The 25262-nt window shown below is 32.9% G+C and overlaps 1 protein-coding gene and 1 long non-coding RNA gene across 2 annotated transcripts in view; one reads left to right on the top strand and one right to left on the bottom strand.

The window, feature by feature from the left end:
- The window catches only part of LOC111085358, a 50010-nt gene extending 35383 nt beyond the window's left edge, over window positions 1–14627 (bottom strand). The window contains exons 1-2 of the long non-coding RNA XR_002610209.1: window positions 14550–14627; window positions 13480–13578 (exon numbers count right to left, since the gene is read on the bottom strand). This is a non-coding gene — a long non-coding RNA (uncharacterized LOC111085358). The remainder of the gene's footprint in view (window positions 1–13479; window positions 13579–14549) is intronic.
- LOC106457343 (acyloxyacyl hydrolase-like) overlaps window positions 1–25262 on the top strand; it is a gene marked incomplete at its 5' end in the record, with an annotated part of 100761 nt that overhangs the window by 38627 nt on the left and 36872 nt on the right. The window lies entirely within an intron of this gene.

Here is a 25262-nt window from a genome sequence, read left to right as displayed (position 1 = left end):
AATAGGTTACATGGTTTTCACTACACCGAACAAGTAGAAGCAATAGGTTACATGGTTTTCACTACACCGAACAAGTAGAAGCAATAGGTTACATGGTTTTCACTACACCGAACAAGTTATAACATGCAGATTCATTGGTTATTTTCGTTATACATTTCCACTCTTTTTTTTTTCTCTATAACATGTTGACACTTTCTTCCTTTACATTTTTTTTATTAATTATACTCTCATCACTCAAATTTTAGTAATAGTTTGTGCATGCTTTATCGCCGATCAAAGTTATATGATCACTGGATGTAGGTATAAGTTATTTCTATAAATATACATTAATATTCAACTGTGAAGGGTCGAAAAAATACCCATTACACTAGGTTTTTACCCCACATCAATCATTATGAATTAATAACCTTACTTTAGGAAACCGCACGTGGAGAGTGCTAAGAAAGCACAAACAATTAGCACTAAATTTTGGAATGCTTCAAAGATTTAAGAAATAAATTAAATTTCTGATATTCAGTGAGATCGATAATATGCAATTTCCTCCTTTTTTTCTGGAGTGAGTTAATCAATATTAGTGTCACTAGAAACAAAAATAAATAAAACTCTTGTCAGTTATTAAAACAACTCATTTGCAGCCAATAAAACTAGCTCCCAGCGGTAAATCTAAAATCTTTTAACGCTAAAACCCGAGTTTCGATACCCGTGATGAGCACAATACAGTTATTCCATTCTGTAGCTTTGTGCTTAAAAACAAATAAACAAACAAAAAATGAACAAAATTAAAAAGAAATGCCTACAGCCGTTTTTACTTATATAAAACGTCTGAAGGCAGCTCGTGTAAGCAAGTTGTAATAATTTTAATTTTTCGTAATAATTGCATTGAATATAGCAAGGGTGAAAGCAGAAAATTCAATGAGCTTCAGGAATTAAATCTTTCAAACAAAACAAATGTAGTGCAGTAAACACAACTTAGAGCATGTAAAAATTACTTAGAAATGTAAATTCAAGCGTAGATTGCTGTGTGTTTAGGAACCTAAATATTGCATTGTATTTTAAGGTAATACACGTCACATTGTATTCGTATTGAACAGCAAATAGGTGTACATGTGATTCATCTTGGAGATGTATTTGAATAGATCTTCAATAAATTACCATCATTTTTAAAATGGTTACTGCTTTATATAAACCAAATTCGTAATGGAGCTTCTGATAACAATAATGTATGATGTAATCAGAAGTTCTACTTTCTGAAGCTCTCGGGTTATCGAATTTCTAAAAGTGTATGAAATAGTTCAGTTGTGCTTATGATTTTTTGAATTAGTGTACTTATGCAATATTTTGTTTTTGTGTTATAATCGAGTGTTTACTTCACACTGTAAGTCAAAATCTTACTTACAATCTTGACTGTAGTAATAACGTTCTTAAACGACTGGAGGTTACTAACCTCATGTTATTCGTCTGTTTCTATTTTTAATCAAAACGCAGGCAAACTATGGTTTTATGTGTTGTTGTACTTTAGGCGCTGTTAATGTAGAAATAACAGGAAGTTACATAATGAGTTATGTGGAGACATCTGTTAAAGAACTTTCGACTCACTACAGCTCAGCATTAAAAACAAAGCATCTATAATCAGCAAAATGAAAACTATTTGGTTACAGTTGTAGTTACTGTCGTAAAACCTCTGAACACACAACTCACGTAGGTAAAACGCAGTAGATTTAACTTTTCATAAAACAAGAGTTTGTTTATTGTTAAGCATAAAACTATACAACGGGCTATCCGTGCAATGGCCATCACGGGTATCAAAACCCATTTTTTAGCGTTCCCCAGCTTCAGAAGTTACATTTTTCATTTAAAACGATTGTAGTGCAGTTAAACAGTTTATAACCGACACATTTTCACGTGAAGTTAAAACAAATGTGATAAATACGCTAAAAATTCAAGTGTACATAATTCTATGTTAATTAAGTAACTACCAAAATTTGTATTAATACACTTTTAACATATAACTATATAAAAAAATTAATATTACCAATGCTGTATCAGTTGTTAAGAAAAAGCCATCTGCTTATGACTGTATAGTAAGACTCCTGTGTTTAGTGTAAAGCGTGAATATTCGTCCTTGTGTTAAAATTCAAACACGCCGCTAATAATGTAGTGTAAAGGGAAGAATATTTGTCATTTCTTATCACTGAGATCCATTATTTTCTCTTACTAATTCTAGTTTGATCAGTATTTATTTTAAACCCAAAGGGAAAGGTTTATTTCAGTTTCCAGAAACTACACAACTACCTACTTTCCACGCGAATCTCTTTTTCAGAAATTCCTGCGGCTGCCGCTGAAAGCTACATGGCTCTCATAGGACGGAATTTACTATTGTCTAATTTTGTACTTCATCTACCAGAGACACAAAAGGATGAAATAGCTGACTAAAGCTTGAATTTCACAGTTACGGGCCAAATAGTTCACCTAATTATTTATCTGGCACAGTAGGTCAAAGAAAACAAATGTGTTTCAGCTGCAAAGTCATGGAAATTTTAAATAGATTTTTCTTTTAATCAACTAGGGAAACTATTATGAACCACAGAAACAGGAACGATCAACAACTTGTGGTTTACCAACTATAGAACTGATGTGTTATTTATGAGTAAACCAGTTTATCAAACTTAATATAGAATGTACATGATCATGAAGCGGTTACCTCATAAGTTCAGTAACAAACTGAACACTTGATCAGGTGTTCAGTTGATTTTTTTCCTGTTCAATAGATGAAAAACATAAAACATTTAGTAATTCCTCTTTAGCGTTTTATAATTTACTGTTATCTTTCCCACCAGTATAAAGTTTAAATATTGAAAAATTATTCAAATTATTGAGAGTGAATCTTTGTCGATTATTTAAAGATATTTTATCTTTTACATACATATCGTCAGTATATTAATATGATGTGTAGTTATCATTATCAACTGGTTTTACACACTTCAAATACATCATTTTTTGCCTGTATTATAAGTTCACGAAGAACTTTGTATCTCCTTCTCTTCCTAGCGTCGACATTCAACAACATGTGCACTCTCTTCAGGTGTATATACAATTCGTAGTTTTGGAAACACTTGAGGCGCGAAAGCCCACACTCAAGGGGTGAAAATGTACCTAATCAGTTAACACGACGACACTTCTGGTTCGCGGTACTTTGAGTTCACTCAGAGTGACTGACTGTTTATGTGATTGAAATGTTCTTGGCAGATTACTGCATCCAACACCTAAATTTTCCTTTAAACAAAGTAATTAGGGATTCGAGTAAAACCTCTGCTGAACAGCTATAAATAGTTACATATCTAAAATTGTTCTAAATAAACCTATAGAATGACGTTACGTCTTTTATGAAATTGCATAAATATGTAGATGTATCACAGTAATCTCAACAAAACTAAGGAAAGTCATGAAATTCATTTAGGGTCTATTATTATTATTATCTTAGAATACTCTTATTGAAGATTTCGTTACTGCATACGCTTACACCTGAAATCAGGTATATCTTAAATAAGAAAGAGAAAATTATAAAATATATATATACATGCTCCTTTACTCAGAGAATTTAGCTGATTACACCTACTATTTGTATAAGGCTATTTCTTATACGCTCGACAAATATTTTACCATTAAAATCAAACCTTAGCCCATATGCTTAAACACAAATAACATTATAAACACACAAACACGTATTATCATTTTATACAGACAAGAGTAATTCATAATTATGTCCGTTACTCTTTCGTGTTCTACATCGTAGAAATGATGCACAGACTTCGGTTCTCTTACAATGAGGTGAGCATAAGTACTTCTTGGTGTTGAAATGAGATATTTTTGAACTGTAAGATGACCTTAAGTGAGATTTTACACGTGTTCATACAGCTGACTCTGATGGAGCAGACGAAAATGAATCCAGTGAATGGTCTCCCTAAATCAATTCAGCAGAAATTTTGACCCAAGAGTTTTAGCATTTGGATTAATTTCACGATGCTCCGGTATGTGTAAAATAATAATAAAATAAATAACAACGACTTATTAAAACCAACGCAACAGATTTTAGATACTCTAATTCAGATAATCCTTTTTGATTACTCTAACCTACTGATATATAAAACAAGGGGTTTCTTATTTATTTAGCCAAATAGGTGTGTAATTGTATACTATAGTTAGTTGCTTATTTCAAGCTTTCAAGTTTTTTTGTGTTTTTTTTTATCTAGTTTGGAAGATTTTCCATTCATACCCATTTCTGATACCTTAGAGAAATTATGAACACGCTTGTACATCTGTAAAGCAAGTGTTTTGAAATGAATTTCTCTGGAACTAATCTCACTTTATACACACTGATGCGTGCAGATCCTAGCACGATGTACTGTAAACTGAAGCAACATCTATGTTGGCTCTAGTTTACCAAAACTCAACTAGCACAATTTATTCTGAAAATATCGATCACCAATTCAAATAAATATGATATCTTTGTAATAATACTCCAAAAAAGCATTCACATTATGTAAAGCACATTCAGATTTAATTGTTTAATCTTGTTACACTGTAAAGATGGTATGCGTTTTGGTTGAAAGTACATAGAAATGTTACCATAAACGTGTGCTAGGGGCATTCGTACTTGTTAGTTTTTTAAATAATTTTGATAAACTTACAAGTATGCACACATTATTCTAGTATAAAAACATTCACTCTTTTATAAGGTTATATGTAATCGTCATGCTAAATTATGGGTTTCGTTAAGGACTCAAGATAAGCCACTCCATTGCATATATAAACTTACATATGTGCACACATTAGTCTAGTATGAAAACATTCACTCTTTTATGAGGCTATATGTAATCGTCATGCTAAATTATGGATTTCGTTAAGGACTCAAGATAAGCCACCCCATTACAAAACAAAGGCAGATGAAAATATGATTTCAATAACTGTAGATAATATTGCATACTTTATCTCTCACCCAAACGGGGCCCGACATGGCCAGGTGGTTAGGGAGCTCGACTCGCAATCTGCGGGCCACGGGTTCGAATACCTGGTCCACCAAACATGCTCACTCTTTCAGCCGTGGGGGCGTTATAATGTGCAGTCAATCCCACGATTCGTTGGTAAAAGAGTAGCCCAAGAGTTGGCGGTGGGTGGTGATGACTAGCTGCCTTCCCTCTAGTCTTACACCGCTAAATTAGGGACAGCTAGCGCAGATAGTCCTCGTGTAGCTTTGCGCGAAATTGGAAACAAACACAAAAAAGGGGAAGTCATATTCTTTTCACGCCACCTTATTGGTAATATGTTCTAAAGATGTGCTTTCAAACAGCAAATATATGGTTTGTTTGTTTGTTGAATTTTCACGCAAAGCTATCTATATAAGCAGTCCCTAATTTTGAAATGATAGACTATAGGGAATTCACCTAGCCAACGCCGCCCACCACCCTCTCAGAATACTCTTTACAAATTAATAGTCACACTATAACGCCATTTTGGCTGAAAGAATAAGCATGTTTTTGGCGATAGCTTATGACCCTGTTGCTTGCAGATTGTGAGTCAAATACCCTAACCAACAGGCCGCAATATATGTGGTATATATACATGTATAACTAACATTTCAAGAGATATTATACAGATGCACAAACTAGATCACGTTTTCTGATACTTCAAAGGCGCCAAAAATGTGTGAACATGGCGAGGCATAGTGGAAAATACGAAAACTGCTACACCCATAAAAAGTTTAACTTGGAGATAACATAAGGATTGTTTGCACATTATGCAAGCAATTGCATTGTGGCTAACATTGACCTATATACAGGAGAAAGGAAAATATTTGCACAGAAATGCTGACACTTTCATCCCAAACATATGAGCTGCACGAGGGAATTAAGCAAAAGATGCTAATTTCACGGAGTGCTGTATTGTTGTATATGATCAGAGTGCTGTATTGTTGTATATGATTTCTGCTGTACTACTTGGCTTCCTCTTACATTCTAACTTCAAAATTTAATATATGATGTATATGATGCACATGATTAAATGTGCAGAGTGAGTCGAGTGCTATGTAGATTACATGAAGCTAAGATGTATTTCGAAATTACATTTTATGGTGCACAAGCAATACACACAGATATTTTGGCTATCCATGATGACGTAAATTCTTTTATTTGTCACCATGTTTTAGCAGATTCGTTAATAATTGCGAAAATATTTCTCTAAATACTTCAGAAGTAATTAACGCAAAATGTTTATTCTGATTAAGATGTAAGCTAGCTCGCACATTATGACGTGGTAATAATATAACATGCCATATGTGATCTATTATATCTGTCATTAAACTTGTTAGTGTTTTTGTTCAAACACGATATGGTGACTTATATTTTATGCATACATTTTATGTAAACAGAAAAAGACACTCGATAGTCCGAATGGCAGGTTTTTGGCCATTGACTTGAACTTGACTTTTAATTTATGTTTCTCGGCTTTGTTTTGTGTGGTGTTTCGAAAACATATTTAAACATTGTTATATATAGCTACTCAATTATTGCTTCTTAGACCTACCAGTGAAATAATTTCCAATAAACAAACGCCAACAATCTTGCATTCGTTGTTCATCTTGCAGTTTCATTATAGAATAAAAAAATTCAAAACTTAGAGGCTTTTTGATAAAACTAATGAAGAGCACTTAGGAGAACTTCTCTGTCTTTGATAGGTAAATTTTGTTTATTTTTTTTCCGTTTGGACATGAACTTAAAAGTGATATAGTGTAATGCTTACTGCAAATTATTTTATGCATGGTTTTTACGGTGATATATTTGAGTAAACATATATTATATTTATTAATGAAATTTATTTTTTCTTGGTAGAAAGTTTTTTTAGGTATCACAATATAAAAACATATTATTTGTACTTGTTGCTTTCATTTCAAACCTTATCCTAAGACACTTTATTAAAAACGTGAACTTCTAACTGACACGTACCCAGAATAGCCATTTGTGGGCATTAGCGTATCTTCTAATTCAAACCTTTGAAATTTGATCATGACCGCCAAGCAAACGATGCCGATGCCTACTACAGTTACGCCACCCCCACAGTACTGTGGTTCTAAACATGAGGAAGCTTCATATAGAGCATCGTAGAAAGAGAACCCGTCTACATGCAGTTCTGGTGGACGTCAAACCATAATTGGAGCTAAATAAACAAAACCTAAAAATTTTAACAGTGCGCTATTCTGGAAAATTATCTACAGCTGAGTGTATAAAATACAGAGTGGTGTAGATCTGTATAGCGGAAGATGCATTTGTGCTGATATAGAAACCCGGCAGTTACAGCTAACGACTTGATTTATCAATAACACCGTGTGAGTAATGAAGTAGAAAAGTTTCTACAACAGAGGTCCGTCTCATCTACTGGTGTTGGTTACTACACGTGAATCCCATAACAATAATATCAAATGGAGTTTAAAATAATGTCATATAGTTTCAAATGAATATAGAAATTGTTATTAAGTATTTTGTATTATGTAGGTCTTATTAAATATGTTTCAGTTGTAGTAAAAATATTGTGATTTGGTTTAACGTGGTAGAAATAGAGCAGTTTCCATTGTTAACAATAAAGTTATATAATTATATTGTGGAAGCATTATCTGAGTGTGGTATGCCAGATAGCGAGATATTTTACTATATTCTTATTGAATATTCTTGACCACGAGATCCATATAAAGCTTTGCTTTAGGTAGATACAACTGTCTTTGAATTTTATTATCTTTATATTAGCTTTAGCCTTTCTCACTGAATTCCCACTTTCCCTGATAACAAAAGCTCCACGCTGAATAAGCGAAGAGCTTGCGGACTTATAATACTAAAGCTCAAGATTCGTTACGTGCAGTGAGCATTACACAGATAGCCCATTGTGTAGCTTTGCACTAAACAACAAATAACAAAAAAATCCTCGTTAATAGATGTACTTACGTCAAAGATAAAATTTACTTGTATTTTTTCCATTCCAGGCCTCTACCTTCAGCTTTATTATATATATTATTACTCAATGACATAATCTCTACTTTTCTATATTACTTTCTATTTTCTATTTTCGTAGATGTCATATATTTCTGGAATACTTCCCGCCACCATCCCATTGCTCAGGCTCGAGTTCAAACCTTACTAACTTTTCAATACAATTTAGACTTAATATGTACTTCTTTCCCACGATCTTGATCCTTTATTCATCTTATGTATGATAACCTTCTTATCTTTGTTAACTCCATTAAAATCACTCATATCACATATTTCAACTAAAAAGTTAATACTTGTACTCAATTAATTTTGTAAATTGCAGGCAAAATCCGCTTATTGAAAATTTATAAAGTAACAGAATATGTTCTGTTACAGTATTATATGTTACTTAGAAGTATTTCAGAAGTGACTTTTTGGGACTGCTTCTCTCCTTCCCTCTCTTTCCTATCTCCATCGGACATTTGGTAGTTTCGTAATTTCTACTTGTTTTCCTTTTTCCAGTTAGAAGAATTCATGTAGGGTTGAACATACATTTCCAAGCATAAAACTAATTAAGTTAGCGTAACGTTGGACAATTTCTTGAAATTAATAGAGTAAATTAAAATAAATAGCATAAGATACCCGCGCTATACTGTGGGGTTAAAAGGTCCCCCAAGATTCATAAAAACTTAATTTACCGATCAATCTCCTCCATTATTCCCAATTGCTCTATAGCTACTCCAAGGTGGAAGGACCAGTAGCCGAAAAAAAGCCCCGTTAGAACCCTCCAACCGTGGTCCACTAGCTTGTAAGTTGGGGGGGGGGGTACGATGACATTTTGAAACATGGCGCCCTCGGGATCCTGAGAGGGAGGATAGCAACACAGATTTCGATGCTGGATTGAGGTTCAGCAAGAACCGAGAACAGAGACCTTCATCTTACCTGAGTGACCAATTAGGCGCGTTTTAGACACCCTGGGTACCCTCTTGATTGGGGTTACGCGATATAGATAAGCACACACCCCAATCTCTTCGTGTATAGTCCTGCTAGCTTCAAACCTGCGGGTTCAGTTCCAGGACCAACCAACAAACAAACAACAGAATTAATATAGGATGGTTAAATCGTTAACTTGCAAACAAATTCAGTGTTACTGTGATGGTTAAATAAGGCGTGTGAATACCTTTTTGTTCATGAACTCATACATATTATATCTGGCTAATCTATATCTAGTTAATTGTGTTATAACACTACTCTGAGATAATATTTCGCTTGTTAGTGATCAAAATAATTAGCTTCCCATACAGCTACAAGATTGCATTTCAAGACAGTTTAGATGAAGAAAATGTAACCTTAACTTTTACCTCATGCATTAAACTTAATAATGAGTTAGTTTTATTTTTATTTTATATCCCAGTGATTAATAAGTAAAGAGCAAGATGTGTATTTTCCAGAAAACATATGATTTCAGTGACAAAAGCTTATGAGCAAAATATACAAAATTTGTTTTAAAAAAATCTGTTAGTATTCGAGAGTGAAAGAGCTTATGATGTCATAATAGCAGATTGCCAATTATCATTAATCCTAGTAAACATTCATGTCATATATTATTTGGAGATTTAGCGAAATATAACAAACAATCTTGCTAAAATGCTATTTCACTGTATTATGAAAGGATCAGGGAAATCAATTTCAAGAATAGCTTAAAGTAATTTCCGTTATTCTAAAATTATAAAATGTGTATTTTATGCATGGAGTGAAACTTTAAAGCTACTTATTAAAACATGTTCAATATTACTTCGAAAACCAATTTCTGATATTTTAATAGTGTAATATATAATATATTTGCTTAGATAAAAATCTCTGTAATGGCAAACTTTCCTTTACTACATCGATTGTAAAATATCAGCCTATCAACAAACCTCGAACACGAAGATTACTAGGTTTAGGTCAACGCATTAGGCTAACGTACAAATAAAAAACCAATAAAATTAACATAAAGCTGCTCATTAAGAAATGTCTACTTTCGAAGAAGGCGTAAAGTCATAAAACTTGTGTTTGTTTTTCAAGTTCGAGCAAAGCTACACGAGGGGTATCTGCGCTAGCCGTTCGTAATTTAGCAGTGAAAGACTAGAGGGAAGACAGCTAGTCATCAGCACCCACCGCCAACTCTTTTACTAACGAAAGTGGGATTGGCCGTCACAATATAACGCCTCCACAGCAGAAAGGGCGAACTTGTCTGGTGGGACGGATATTCGAATCCGAGACCCTCAAATTACGAGTCTAGCGCCCTAATCACCTGTCCATGCCAGGCATCAGACTTGTGCCCTAGATGATATAAACACATGGTTTAACCGTATTCCAAGTGTTACCATTCCGTTAAAAATGTATAATACAATTGTACAAACTTTCTACTTTATTTTGTCAACACAGTCCAGAAAAAATATTACAAGCGTTGCAGTATATGCGCTGCTGCTGTACTAATAATCAATTTGAGTGTTGACATATTTCGTGACATATGTATTTTTATGTCATTCCTATATATTACTTAGTGATCATGAATCATTTTGTTTTGCTATGAGTCAGATCATTTTATGAAACCTGATCTACCTTCGAATTCACATTGACAAAATAAAATAGAAAGTGACAAGTTAGCCTTACCAAATTTTTATACCGGTATAAAATTGAAGGCACTGCTATGCTAGTCTTGGAGTGTTTTATGCCATTTTTTGTACTCCTTCAAAAAGATAGAAATAACTTAAACATCAGGCACATTGAACATCTAAGTAATCCTTCTAATAAGGTTTTTAACTCTTTTTGTATGTGTATAAAAGTTGAATGACTTTTATAATACAAATACTAGGGGCCTTTTCTATTTCAAAAAACGTAACTGCGTCTTACGTGCCAAGATTTGTATACTGTTGATATTGGAGTATGGATTCGTGTAATACCCTAATATTGTCATCTTTGCAATACGGCTGAGATAAAAGTTTTTATATTCTAATTATATACCACAAAAGTTTTTTTATTTTTTTCATAAATGCAATATCTCATAAATATATGGTATATAAGGTAAACATCATAATATTAGATTATCAGGAAATGTGACAAACACAAATGCAGCATTATTAGTATACCTGTTACCTATGACATGAGAATAATATGACGTTTTGATTAGCTCTGCCGAAAAAAAATTACTCGAAGATCGAAACTTCAATTACTATCAGCGCATGAACATACATCACAATGGCATAAAGGCTGAACAAGAAAGGATACTGAAAGATAAGAAAATTAGGATCACAAAAAGTTGTAAAGGATGTAAGGGAAGTCTCTTTTGCAAATTAGCAACTCTTTAGCTTCAGAGAAATTATATATATTACTTTCTACTCCCCGCATCTTTCTGAAAACAATTATAATTAAACTTAATGTTTTAGAATAAAAAACTAAAGAAGTACCTCAAGGCTAGTATATAACGGCTGTTTCACATATTGTGTTTTCTTGCAATAATTACTTGTTGTGTCAAAGACAGCCCGTAAAGTACTGACGGTTTAAAATATCAAGACCTAAAGCTGTTCATCAAACAGCTTCCAATTTATTTAAAACGAAAAAAAAATCACGAACAGCATTTTGTTAATTCAAATCCCCCATCGATGACATCATCCAAATGACAAATTTAATATTCTATTGTGTTCTTTTGCAATAATTACTTGTTGTGTCAAAGACAGCCCGTAAAGTACTGACGGTTTAAAATATCAAGACCTAAAGCTGTTCATCAAACAGCTTCCAATTTATTTAAAACGAAAAAAATCATGAACAGCATTTTGTTAATTCAAATCCCCCATCGATGACATCATCCAAGTGACAAATTTAATATTCTATGGAACAAAAGTGTTTTTTTCTGTTGTATATTTTTAAGCTTCAAAGTTTCCATTCTAACTATCATGACAGCATCGACAATTCAATGGTGCTCAAATGACATCCTTTATCTTAAAAGCCAGCCGTTATCCATGTAAGTAAATCTTCGTGAGATAAGTGTCTTTGCATCATTGATAACATTATTTGGTAACTGACAGAAGCCTTTTCGACCACTTATTCTAGCATTCAGTACTTTCCCATTATTATTATACAAGCCAACATCTTGGGATCCTATATAATTGTTAAGAAATAAAACAAAGTAAAACAATTCAATAAGTAAACTTAATAATTATTTTATGCGATTTATTATGTGATACCAAGATCAACGAGAATCTTTGTTCGAAAATCAAATGAAAAAGAAACAATCTAGCTTTAAAAATGTTAGGGTATGAGTCAACGGGAAATGTTTGTAAACTCTATAGATATAAGTTAAAGTTTAGAAAATATCAAGACACAACATTCTACAGTTGTGTGTTTCTACAGTATATTCACGTCAAACTAGTAAAGACAACAATGTTGTGTTTTAAACTAGCCTTTTGGTTTTGTACATTTGTTTCAAATCATATTGTAGCTTTGGTGGAAATTAACTTATTCTATATACAATTTCACTTTTATTATAATCCGAGATAATATTTACTGTTGTCATCCGCAATACATATCACCAGATTGAGCGGCGTGACTTGTTATTTATTTGGTTGGTTTAGGTTTAGATTTCTGAGAGAACAATCATATCATGACTCTACTATGCTGTGGTGAGAAGATTGTGTGCTCTAATGTTTACTATAAATAACACAATGTCAGAAAGTAGCTTGTTTATTAAATTATATGAACCGTCTTCTTCAGACATTATAAACACTCAATCGTTGGTGTGAATGCGTGAAAAATTACGCTCTAGTTGTATGACTAAATAACCATAAAGCTAATAATATACGGTTTCAGTTATTTTACTGACTTAATTACGTTTTTTTAAAAACAGAAAGAGAGAGAGAAATGTTTTCTATAACTAATTTCAATTCGTAGGAAAGCATATAGTAATGTATGTAAAAGTTATTCCACCATTTTTTTGTCTTATTATATATTAATATTTGTATGTGTATGATTAGGAAAATATCTGAAGTAACTTTTAATAATTTATAAGTCCTTACTAATACATTACTATTCTATTAGACTCAGTTATTGTGTCCTGAGCTTAAATTTCAATATAAAATATCACATTTGTTCAAAACACTGGCGAGTATATCCAATTGAAAGACTTCATCGTTCAAACTTGGTTGCGTCACATACATAACTGAAGTAGGTATTCCGTTAAAAATTACTAATCTCTCATGATTTTTGTTCCAGAAAAACCATAAATTGAATCTGTAAGGACGGGAAAAGATTTTTAAAGTTTTTTTAACGGTATCTGTTGTTGAGCGGGTTATTTATATTATTTGGTAAAAAGGAGAATGCAAAGTCTATTCCACTTAACGATAAGAAAATCGTTTTTTTTACCTTCAAGTTCTACAGATAGCCCATTATGTAGCTTTCGTTAATTACAGCAAAACAAACTCCATACCTCTTTCAATGGTTGCGCTTTTTGATATTTGACATACTGGAGCAAATATACTTCAGTTCATTGCTTCATCTCATTCGCTGGACAAAAGGAGTACAGATACTACAAGAAGAGGACCGTAATGTACAGGTCATAGGTTAACTGCTTTCTATTCAAGAAAATATTGCTGAAGTATACAATACTAGGAATTACTACTTTTCTAAGATAGTTGTATAGTTTGTTAATTATTTTTAATTTCCTTGTATTGAGATTGAATATTACTTTACACATTTTTAGCAAGTTTTCTCCGAAAAACACACACATATAAAAAACAGTTTCAATAGATTAAACGAACTTATTTATCAAACTCTTGGTTTGAACATAAGACACGATAATGATTAAGATGATTTAAAATTAAATTAAATTTGCAAATGAATTACACAAATATACTGCAGACTATGCTTTGATTAATGTCATTGTAATCAATCTAAAAACAAACAAAATATTATTTTAAGTTTTATAAGCGTAATAAAGTAAACATCAGGATCGTATTGTGTTATACAACATAGAATATTGTGCACGAGAGACCACCATTCAGTCTACTGTGCAAAAAAGATGTCCATGATGCAACATAGCAATAATGCCAATTGAAAACCCTTATTTGTTTAAACACTATCCAAATTTTGTGTTTAGCTCAAATAAATACTAAAGATTGAGATGTAAAATTTCAAAATTGCTCACTGTTATCTTTCTGAAAACTAGGGCATGTAGCTTTTAAACATTGTAATGTTGTGGCGTCCAATATCAATATTTATCAATTTTCTATTGTTAAATAGTAAAAAATAACATTTTTCCTTTGAACAAAATTGATCAAATTTTCTACAGTCTGTGGCTCTATGACTTTTCTACTTTCAAATACGAAATACGGCTGGAAGACGCACATTTTCTAATGAAGTAAGACGTAGTAACAGCTTTTATATAAACAAAACATTTCTGCAGAAATGAAAGTATCAAAAACTGGATTTCAAAAAAATATTCAAAAGATACAATTAACCTGAGGACTTCAGATCAAATGTTAGGAAAATTAAGCTTACTTCACTCAGATACAGACGTAAATCTAGCAGCTGCCTTACTGCAGAACTTCCATAAACTACTTGTGTCAGAGTGGACTCTTCCGCAATGCGACGCAAATTGTGTCAAGAAGGGCTGAAGAGGTGCATTGCAGCAATAAAACTTTGTTCCGGATAGGCAACAAACAAAAGAGTTATAATTGGATAACCTGTATGTGGAGAAGATTACTTTGGTCTAATTAGTAAATTTTTTAGCATGCTGGAAACAACAGACGCCAGTTTGTTGGATGCAGTAGTAGTGAGAGATTATTGTCTGCAGCCTTCAGTTAAGCAAATAGTTTGGTAATAATTGTTCAATAATTTTTGTTTTAATAAGCTCCCTTCAAACTTTAATAATAAAGTAATTTTTACCATATGTTTCTCTAATGGTTATGGCGCTCGACTCGCAATCTACGAATCGCGGGTTCGAACCCACGTCACCGAATATGCCAGCCCTTGTAACAGTGGGGGCGTTATAATATTTTGATCAATCCTACTATTTGTTGATAAAAGAGCAGCCCAAGAATTAACGGTAGGTGATGTTGACTAGCTGCCTTCCCTTTTGCCTATCACTGCTAAAATAAGAACGGCTAACGCAGATAGCCTTCGAGTAGCTTTTCAAATCAAACCAAACCATTTAAACAAGGTGGAGGAGATACCATCCAAGTAAGGGTCTGTTTAACCACAACTGGAGTTGGTTATCTCTACCGTTCTGCCGCATTGATGGATTTCCTGGATTATACCCGATATATGTAGATACTCATTAACTATGCTGTTCTCTCTTTAGACGTTATTAAGCAGGAGAAAGTTCATTACACAGTCTGATAACGATCCCACACATACAGCGAATGCATAAAACAAAAAGCAGATGATGCCTTTACATGCTTAGTGTGGCCTCCACAGAGCTCGTGCATCACTCTTGTCGAATGTGTGTGGGACTAACTTGATTAAAAAATACAGTCAAGGTAGTCGAAATCAAAAGTACTTATGCAGTACTTCAAAGACACATGAAATTCAATGTTTACTAAGGATATCCATAAGTTTGAAGAAACATTCCTCATTGGCTTTCAGGCGATGATTTCAATTACAAATGATCAAACAAATATTAATGAAACAAACGCTAAATTTGCCTTATATGTGTTTGTTTTGCCTTCAGACGTTATAACGTTTTGAAATTTCTGAATTAAAAGGTATTCAGAATATTCTGAATTTAAAATACGTGGTGATAACTGAATGGTCTAATTTGAGCAAAGTTCTGTACATCCTATGTTTACATGCTTTCTTACTTTATGTTTGAAGAAATATTTTGCTAATGAAAGTTATTAATTTTCTTTTTATACACTTAGTCCAATGACGGCAAGAAAAGTTAAAGTTAAATCTAAACAACAAAGGAGTGGTATATATATATATATATGTATATGATTAGTAAAGTAGGTTAGTAAAGAAAAATCATTTGAAATATATGAAGTTTGAACTAATATCATAATAATTAGAGATTAAAAAATCAGTTAATATTACTAAATCTTTCAATTCATTAAAACTACACTATAAAAGGAAACTGAACAAAACATTAGCGAGTGACGAACCTGATATCAGCCAGTAGATACAAAACAACGGGTCTTTGTTGAGCTCACAGGATAAAGAACGTGTGAACGACCACACAACTCTGTGAGAAAGGACCGAGAACTTTACATTGAAGAATAAGTGTTAAACTGATACGTTTCTCTTTTATTCGCTCTCTTTACTTGTGGATAAGGATGATAGAAATGAAAAATGCAGCAAGTGATTAAATTACGCTGTAACCACAAGTGAAGAAGACGAATGTTGAACTAATCCCTTAAACCTCATTATTATCTCCAATCTTCAAATAATGCTATTTTTTTAACATTTTTCTTAGTTAAATTTATTTTTAAAACAATAATAATGGTTCATATTAAGGAAAAACGTAAATCTATAGAATATAGAATAACCTTGAATAAAAATAATGAATTGCATTAATGAGAATTTGTATTTATTTTCAGATGCGTTTTATGTTTAATTTGTTTAGTAATTACGGATGAGAAACTGACGCGTAGCACAAAATATTAAATGACGAATCAAACTCTTTGAAACTTGTTTTAGCCTGCTATTACTAGATAACCCAGCAATATATTTTTTATGTGTTTATCGAGAAACAGCGTTTATTATTATAACTGTAATCTAATATTTCAATTGGTGAAACTTTAGAAATGGTTTCCAAAATGTAGTACTTAAGTATTTGCATATAACTCATATTTACTTTTACTTTAACAAGCTCGATTTTATACGTTTATACGTTTAACGTTTATGGTTATATTAAAGCACAATAAGTTAGGATGGTAATATACAGACACAAAGTTTTTATAACACATGCAGATGTCAGATTATCTTCATTTATAGAAACCACACATCACTGAAGTCTTAGTTTATTAAAAATAAAAATTATTATTTAGCAAAAAATAAAATATTGTTCAATCATACATAATAAACTGTAAATTTATGGTACGTGTTTGCATTGAAATTAAAAAACGACCTTATAGTTTTACGTTTTTATCCTTCTACTCAATTAGAACTGAAATCCCCGCACATGCCCTAATGGTTAGCATGCAAGGATTGTGAATTTGAGAGTCTACAGTTCGCGTGTCGTTGCAGCAAAAACGACTCCGCAGTTAAATCCCATTATTCGATCAGCCAAAACTCTATCAGTTCAAACTTAGTAAAGATTATGTGCGTATTGTCCTTGTGTATTGTTCCGCAAAAATTGTAAAACGAACATATAATTACAACTAACTAGATATAAATAAAAAAATATATATATACAATATATTAACTGCTTGCTTCAACTTAAAGCTTAATAAAGGATGATTTAAATGACTAACCGGTTTGTTAAGATTAAACTGTCCTAAATAATTGGTTACTTTCAACCAATTCTAATGATTAATGGAAGTATTATTTTGGACGAAATTTAAGTTAATCAGAATAATAAATTAATTTATTGATACTATGTTTCTTTTTAGTTGATCACAAAGCTACACAATGGGCTATCTGTGCACTGCCCACTACGGGTATCGAAACCCGGTTTCTAGCGTTGTAAGTCCGCAGACAAACCGCTGTGCTAGTGGGAGGATTTGTCGAAACTAATCAACCCTCTTGGCTCATATAGAACTGGCGATTGTTAATTATAATTAAGATGTTTTAAGTATTACTGTTAAGTTTGTTTGTTTGTTTATAATTATGCACAAAGCTACTCAAGGGCTATATGTGCTCTGCCCACCACGGGTATCGAAACCCGGTTTCTAGCGTTGTAAGTCCGCAGACATACCGCTTTGCCACTGGGGAGCATTACTGTAAGAAAACATACATTATTTTAAGTATTTCAAAACAATTAAAGTCGTGAATTTTGTTTATATAGAAGATCCTTAGATTTTTATTTAAATTAAGTAAAGCGTTTTCAAAAGAAATACATATTTCAACTTTCAACTGAACAGGTATTGTTTTTTTTTATTATTATTAAATATTTTGTGAGTGTGTGTGTCATATGATGAAAAATATTCAATGTAATTTTGAGAAACAGTATTCACTATAATGCTATAGTTATACGTAAACTCTCACAAGACGAATATTAACGTCGTATTTATTAAAATCCCACATATCCAATCTAGCCTGACATGTAGAATGAAATTCGAAATTCATAGGTTTAGATTTAAAATCAGGCGTGGAGGCTCACCACAATACATACAGCTAGTTGTGAAAATGTAGTGTTTTTAATAATTAAAAAAAAAGAGTTGAATTGAAAGAGAAATAAATGAAACTAAATACATATTAAATATTTTAATTGAGTGATTAAAGGCGATCCACTAGAGTGATTATGAAAATTTGTCTTCTGATATTGTAATTCCAATCACATAATGATTCCATGGCCTTATGAACAATATAATGAAATCAAAGAAATAAGCAAATCATGATTCGGTTGGGAAAATCCTAGTGGCTAGCGTGCCTGGCTGAAGAGCGGAATGTGTTTAAGGTTCGAGCTGCGATGCCGCTGAACACGCACCGTTTTTTCAGCTGTTGTTACATTACAAAAGTAACAGTCAATTATGTTATATGCTTCAAGAAACCATATAAAGTCCTTAGGCGGATAGTGCTTCTAACTAACTGCAGCCTCTCTCTCTGGTTCATAAGGTGTGGATGATAATATCTGAACGGATCGTTTAGTCCAAGTTCTCATAAAATGCCGTTTAATATATCAATAAACCTTGGCCATAAACGATTTTATAAGAGGTATTGTACAAAACATGCTTGTGTTCTCCAAAATTAAGTACAATTACCTTAAAATTTTGGTTAAAAGCTGTAAAACTACAATACGATTTTTCAAACAAGGTTACATTACATATTATCTTTCGCTTATTATAAGTACATTTGCTGAGTTGTTCATTTATATTTATCCCTAAAATATGGCTAACTAAAGTAATTAACGATCTGAATAAAGGGGAATATACATAGGTATAATAAAAATATTCTGATATGTTGATCTGATCCTTGAGGTACAACTTATGCGCATGTTTTACCCGATCATTACACAAATAAACTGTTAAATTACAACCAGCTGGCCGGAGGTAAGTAAACATTTTTAACTACGAGCTGCAAATACACAACGAACATAACAAACAAGCTTTTGAATAAAAATATTTTACTTTTCGTTAGACGTATAGCACATATACATACATTCAAGTCAAGCTTTATCAACACATAAGCCAATAATTAAGACTAGTATAATAAAATGACTAAAAATGAAAGTTTATAACTAGATTTTCTCTAGCAAATTGAAAATGCTGATAAGAGTTCATTTGCTGAAACATACTTCAAAGTGTTTTACAACTCTTCTAAACGAATTCTTCAGACAAGAAAGATAGAAACTTGTCAATAAAAGATTTGTATTGTTAATATTTTATACAATGAATTATTTCGTGTTTCACTTTAAACACGTCCCCAATAAATCCTTTACAAACTTCACGTAATCTTCTTGTTTCCTGGCATAACAAAACTAAAAGGTTTAACAACTTGTTTTCTCTTTTTCTTTATCAAGATGTCCACTTTTAATGTTGGAACTGGAAGAATATGTCACTTAGACCTACGTGAAGTTACTAACAGCTGCTTCTCATCCATAAATAGACTATAACAAGTTGAAGCTGCTTATAATCCCACTGTGATCTTAAGTTCTTAAAGAACTGAGTATTGCATATAAATAGAGATTAATTATGAAAAGTCATGTATGATAAAATAATCAACCTTATAAAAAGTTGACAATTTCAAGCTGATTTAGTTTCGAGTACTGATGAGAACACTGAATTCTGTTTTTTTAAGTAATAAAAACATTTATCTTATTTTAACAGAATAGATAAACTACCTTAAAATATGATTTGTTTCTTAACATGAATATTTTAGTTTCTAACTTTGATAATAGGTATTTTGATTGCGAATCATGTAAATATTTCTAGGGAATTTGAGGAATTTTAAAACAGTGAATGAAAATTAAGCATTATACACATAGAAAATGTTTTATATGGAACCCAAACAGAGTGCACATGTTGTATATACATCGTCCCAAAATGTTCGTAAACACAAACATACACACAAAAAATACTCAGAAAAATAACCATAATAGGATCATAATTAGCTAACCGTAGCAGACTGATATATATGTATAAGCTAACAACACACCAGGATATGATTCTAGCATTATACAGTTTAAAACGAAATACCAAAGCACTAAATGCCTAACAACTCAATCCTTCGTGTCATGGTTATGCAATTATGACGTTAGTATTGCTGTTACTTTTCACTGACTTTTCATGAACAGGCTAGTCATCGAAAAACTTTATACTATTAATGAATTTTCATGAACAGGCTAGTCATCGAAAAACTTTATACTTTTAATAACTCGTTATGCTTCCACGTGTTCAGTCATGTATCTGTCTTCATTTCAAAAGGGATTCAGGCTAACTAATCCTCCCATACTTGTGACACTCTAGAACACAGACCTAGTGGTTTGATGAGAACTGCAGCAACTGCAGGCTGTCCAATTTAGCTGGTTAGTTGTCGCTGATTGGTTTTCAGAGTTCAAAACTGTATGGTGTTAGCTGTATATAGATATATATATGCATATGTAATTTTTTTTTTCAAAGGCACTTAAGATAAATTGAATTTATTCTGTTTCATCAACATATTTTAGGGTTTCCTGGAAGAACTTTCGCAGTATACAACTGGTCCTTAGCCTTGAGACAACCATGGAATAAAACCCTAATTTTACTTTGTTTTCTTAGCTACACACTGGACTCTCTGCGTTCTATCCACCGCGGGGAAACGAACTTCAGATAAGAGCGTTGGGAGTTCATAAAGTTACCTTAACCAATAGAGGGACCCTAAATTTACTTAAATGTTGTATCAAAATCCATTAAAAACACCGTATTTAAAATAATCACAGATTTGTAAGAGCGAAACCGTTTTTTAAATAATAGCATGTTTAAATCCTATCAACAAATTTAATGTATACATAAAAAACCACGTATCAGAAATCAAAATCTCCATTAAATTGGGCTTCAAATTTTCTTCTAAAAAACTTCTGAAAATAATGTTCCTGCAAATGGTCATTAGATCCTATATGACAATTACAGAAATTCTTAGGACAGTAAAATGGGGTATTTAAAAGTGTTTACTGCGAGCCTTATGTCAGTTCATTCTAGATCTAAAATGTTCTAATTGGTTTACTCATATGTCTTGTGGCGTTTAATTAATAAAAGTGATGAATACGCTTGCTACAATTATATATTATTGCAAATCAAAGATATTTTGCTACATGTTTCGACCACATTCTAAAATTAATTTTGTTAATTAGTGTAACTGGTGAGGAAGAGGCTGCCAATAATGACTTCCAAAAATGTGGTCGAAACATGAAGCAAAATATCCATTTTGCAATGATAAACATATGTGGTTTGAAAGGTGTATCACTTTTAGTAACTTGAATGTTCTGTTTTATAGATACACCCTAGTGGCAAAGCGGTATGTCGCGGATGTACAACGCTAGAAACCGGGTTTCGATACCCGTAGTGAGAAGAGCACAGATAGCCCATTGTATAGCTTTATGTTTAACTACAAACAAACTGTTTTGTAGATATGTATATATCACGTCACAAATAGAACATTTCAATAAGTAAGTATAGTTAGTTGAATTAGAGTTCAGTATTTCTTACTTTTATAAACGTCCAATATATCCAGGGCCAGATTGACCAGTATGGAGGTCCTAGGCTAAATTCCTTATATTCAGGATTTACCATATAGGCTTTGGCCTTTTGTTCAATATCACTGAATGTTTCTCGAAAATGTAGCACAAAGCTGTGGAAAGACTCACACAGTTTCACAGTACTAAGCATGTCAATAATGGCTTGCTGCAGGGATGAACTTTTAGCATTGAAACGGTCCAGAATGCTACGCTAGATTTCTACCATTAGAGCAGTTTGGAGTTATTACATTTGTTTGACCAATCCGTCTGCTTCTATCCTTGTACCAAGGCGCTGTTTGTTGTCAACACGTATCCCAGTAAGCACCGTTGATTTCTGAATAATGGGAAAACACTGACTTTGTGACATCTGCTCTGGTGCTACATCGAGTCCCTGACAGAGTTTTGACCACAAGTCCATCTTTAGGTAGAGCGTTTTTTAGCTGTTGTCATCAGTAGGTTGATGCATACAAAAAATTGTACAAGGACTGTAAAAATACAAAATAAGACACTGCAGCAAAACAAATACCTGCAGCACATGCACCAACAATGTTAAATGAAAGTGCAGCACACGGAATGAGGTGTACAAGTGGATTAAGTTCTTCTATTCTCGCCTGCAACCCTGTGTAAATGTCGACATGTTCGAAGTATTGTCATTGCTCTGCCTTCGGAGATCGGAAACATCCATTCAAATATATTCCATTAGCTTTGTGACTACGGCTACATGTTTTCGGTGCCATGATCGTGAAGATCGAAGAATCTTACAAACCGTTCTATTGGCCTGCCATTTGATTATACACAATGCAAAATAAAAATAAGCTGTTCAATAGGGCCAAAATCCATTGTAGATTGAAAAGTACCTTGTGATTGAAAAGTATCTTGCAGTATTGACTTCTGCTGTTGTGGCTGATTCTACTTTCCATGCCATCAGCATAATCAGTTCTTCACAAATAGTTTTAGAAAGATATGATGATACATCTTTTCCAACACAACCATACTTTTCAATGTGTTGGGATAAAAAAGGATCAAACTTTGCTATCAGTTCAAGAATTCCCAACTAGCATTCATTATTCCCATATTTAAAAGTCTTCTCTTCACCTCGAAATAGGAGGCCTCTTTCAATAGTGTGCTTAAGAACTTCTCTCCAATATTTCCTTTCAACCACCAGTTGTATAACTAATCCGCAATCACTTTGACCGCTGCGATGGCAGTGGTATTCCAAACAGTTATTGAAGTTTTCATGTTCATCGACCCGATTGTGGCAGTTTTTTCAATCACTAAACCCTCTCCAAAACACTAATTCTTGGTGGGTAAAGATCTTACAAGGTACGCAAAAGGCATTGCCAATAGATTAGTAGGTGGCGAATAAGCGAGCAATCCTTTATTCACATTTTCACCATTGTCTCTTTTGCGTTCAAATAAGTTCAGTGGTAAATACTGTTTCTGTGTTTTCCTAGCTATCTCTGAACGCGAAAAGTCCCCAAGGTTGCCTTACAATCTGTTCACGCAATTCATCATCAACAACCCAATCAGAAGAACCATAAGGGGCAGTTGCAACACATTAAGCTGGCGATGGTAATGTTGTCGAAGTTGTTGTTGATTTTGAGGCTTCTGTTGTATTATGATCTGACCCTGATAAACTTTCCGTAGGCCTATTATAGTTCAAATTTGACGACATTTGATAAAAAAACTTTGTCAATTTTGACACCAATGACAGCATCACTTTCTGTGCAAATTGTTTCTTTTATCTTTCAGCACCACTCAAATACGTTCTGCCAGACATGACTATCAAATATAACATATATTATACAAGGCGTAATGCTAACACTTATTAAACAACACGTTGCCCTTGACGTGTCAGTGACGTCACATTGGAGCATTAGGGATCAATCATAATTGAATCATATGCAGTGAGTTATGCTTAATGGTATTTTTAAGTAATCTTATCTTAGCTTGTTCCAGATATAAAATATAGTGATTAAAAAATATATCAATTATAGAAAACAAATATTTCACCTTTGTCAAAAGAAAACATCCCCCCTTCAGACATAAAATAATCGGCCCATTATTTTGGTGCCTCTGTGAAGTTTACTGAAATGCGTCATGTGGACCACATTGACGGGATGAGGCAGACCTCTTTACAGATTTACAATTCTAAATGTAATTGTACGATAACCATACTTGTACTGGCGAGGATTTCCAAAATCATGAAAGATGACGTCGTCTGTAACCCACCATAGATGCCTATAGTAACCTATCAGCTCCTAACAAACTTTCTTGGAAAGTTTTGAAACAGTAGACTCTTGAAATCAATAGGCCTGATAATCTACATTTGAAAAAAAAGGTAGATAGGTTGGCCTACTCATCTTAAATATTTTGTTATGGTTTGTTTCTTTGGTGTCATAGTCCTACATGTGATATGTAAATTTTAATTTGCTTATAATAATTTAATATCACCACAGTCCATAGATCTGTGGTGCCACTTTGAACCAATAACCTAATGATGATAATTAAACACCTTCTATCGATGGGCCTATATCACATATAAAGTCATGCCTGTACTAACAATGCACGAATAAAATTATACAGCATTCAGTGGAAAATTTCAAACTGATACAATTTATTTCACATATTTTCAGTCATTTAACACTTTATGGGACTTATCAACATAGGCTTATAATTATGTTGATCTAGACCTACATGTACCATGCCACAACTTCAGTTGGGATGGGGCCCCTCAAATAACCGAGAGTCTTAGGCTGTAGCCTAGTTAACCCATTAGTTAGTCCGGCCTTGAATTTGTCATCATCTACAATAGTATTGCCAATTTCCAAATAACCTAAGTAACTGACATCTCTTGTCTACATAATTAAAATCACTTTTTTCTTGCTTTAAAGAATCAAGGACCAGTTAAGGCCTTTTCGTGTCTTTAGGTTCTCTATATGTGTTTATGATATTCTACTTATAGGAAATGTCTTTGAGTTGCTTTTTCGCAGTAAATTGAATGAAACATTTCAACTGTACAGTTATTTAAAATAACATGCTTATCAGTGTTGTCGTGTTCGTGATATTCTAGCAAAACATATGATAGATAGATGTAGTTTTCTCCAATAGTGAACAAACAGTCTCTTCATTGAATAAAATATGTAATTATCTCAAATGATCTGCTTATTATTATATTCGACTTGATGTCACAAACAAGACTTTTTTGTTCTTTAAATTTATGAATAAATAATCATCTTCAGTTATTATATAGAAAACCTTGTGAGTAAATTAATCTATATTTTTTTGTAGTTAAGTACAAAGCTACACAGTGGGCTGTCTGTGCTGTGCCCACCACGAGTATCTAAACCCGATTTCTAGCGTTATAAATCTACAGACATACCACTGAGCCACTAGTGGCT

This window comes from Limulus polyphemus, unplaced genomic scaffold, assembly GCF_000517525.1.
Source record: "Limulus polyphemus unplaced genomic scaffold, Limulus_polyphemus-2.1.2 Scaffold16, whole genome shotgun sequence".
NCBI classification, from domain to species: domain Eukaryota; kingdom Metazoa; phylum Arthropoda; class Merostomata; order Xiphosura; family Limulidae; genus Limulus; species Limulus polyphemus.
This window is presented reverse-complemented; position numbering and strand designations above follow the sequence as displayed.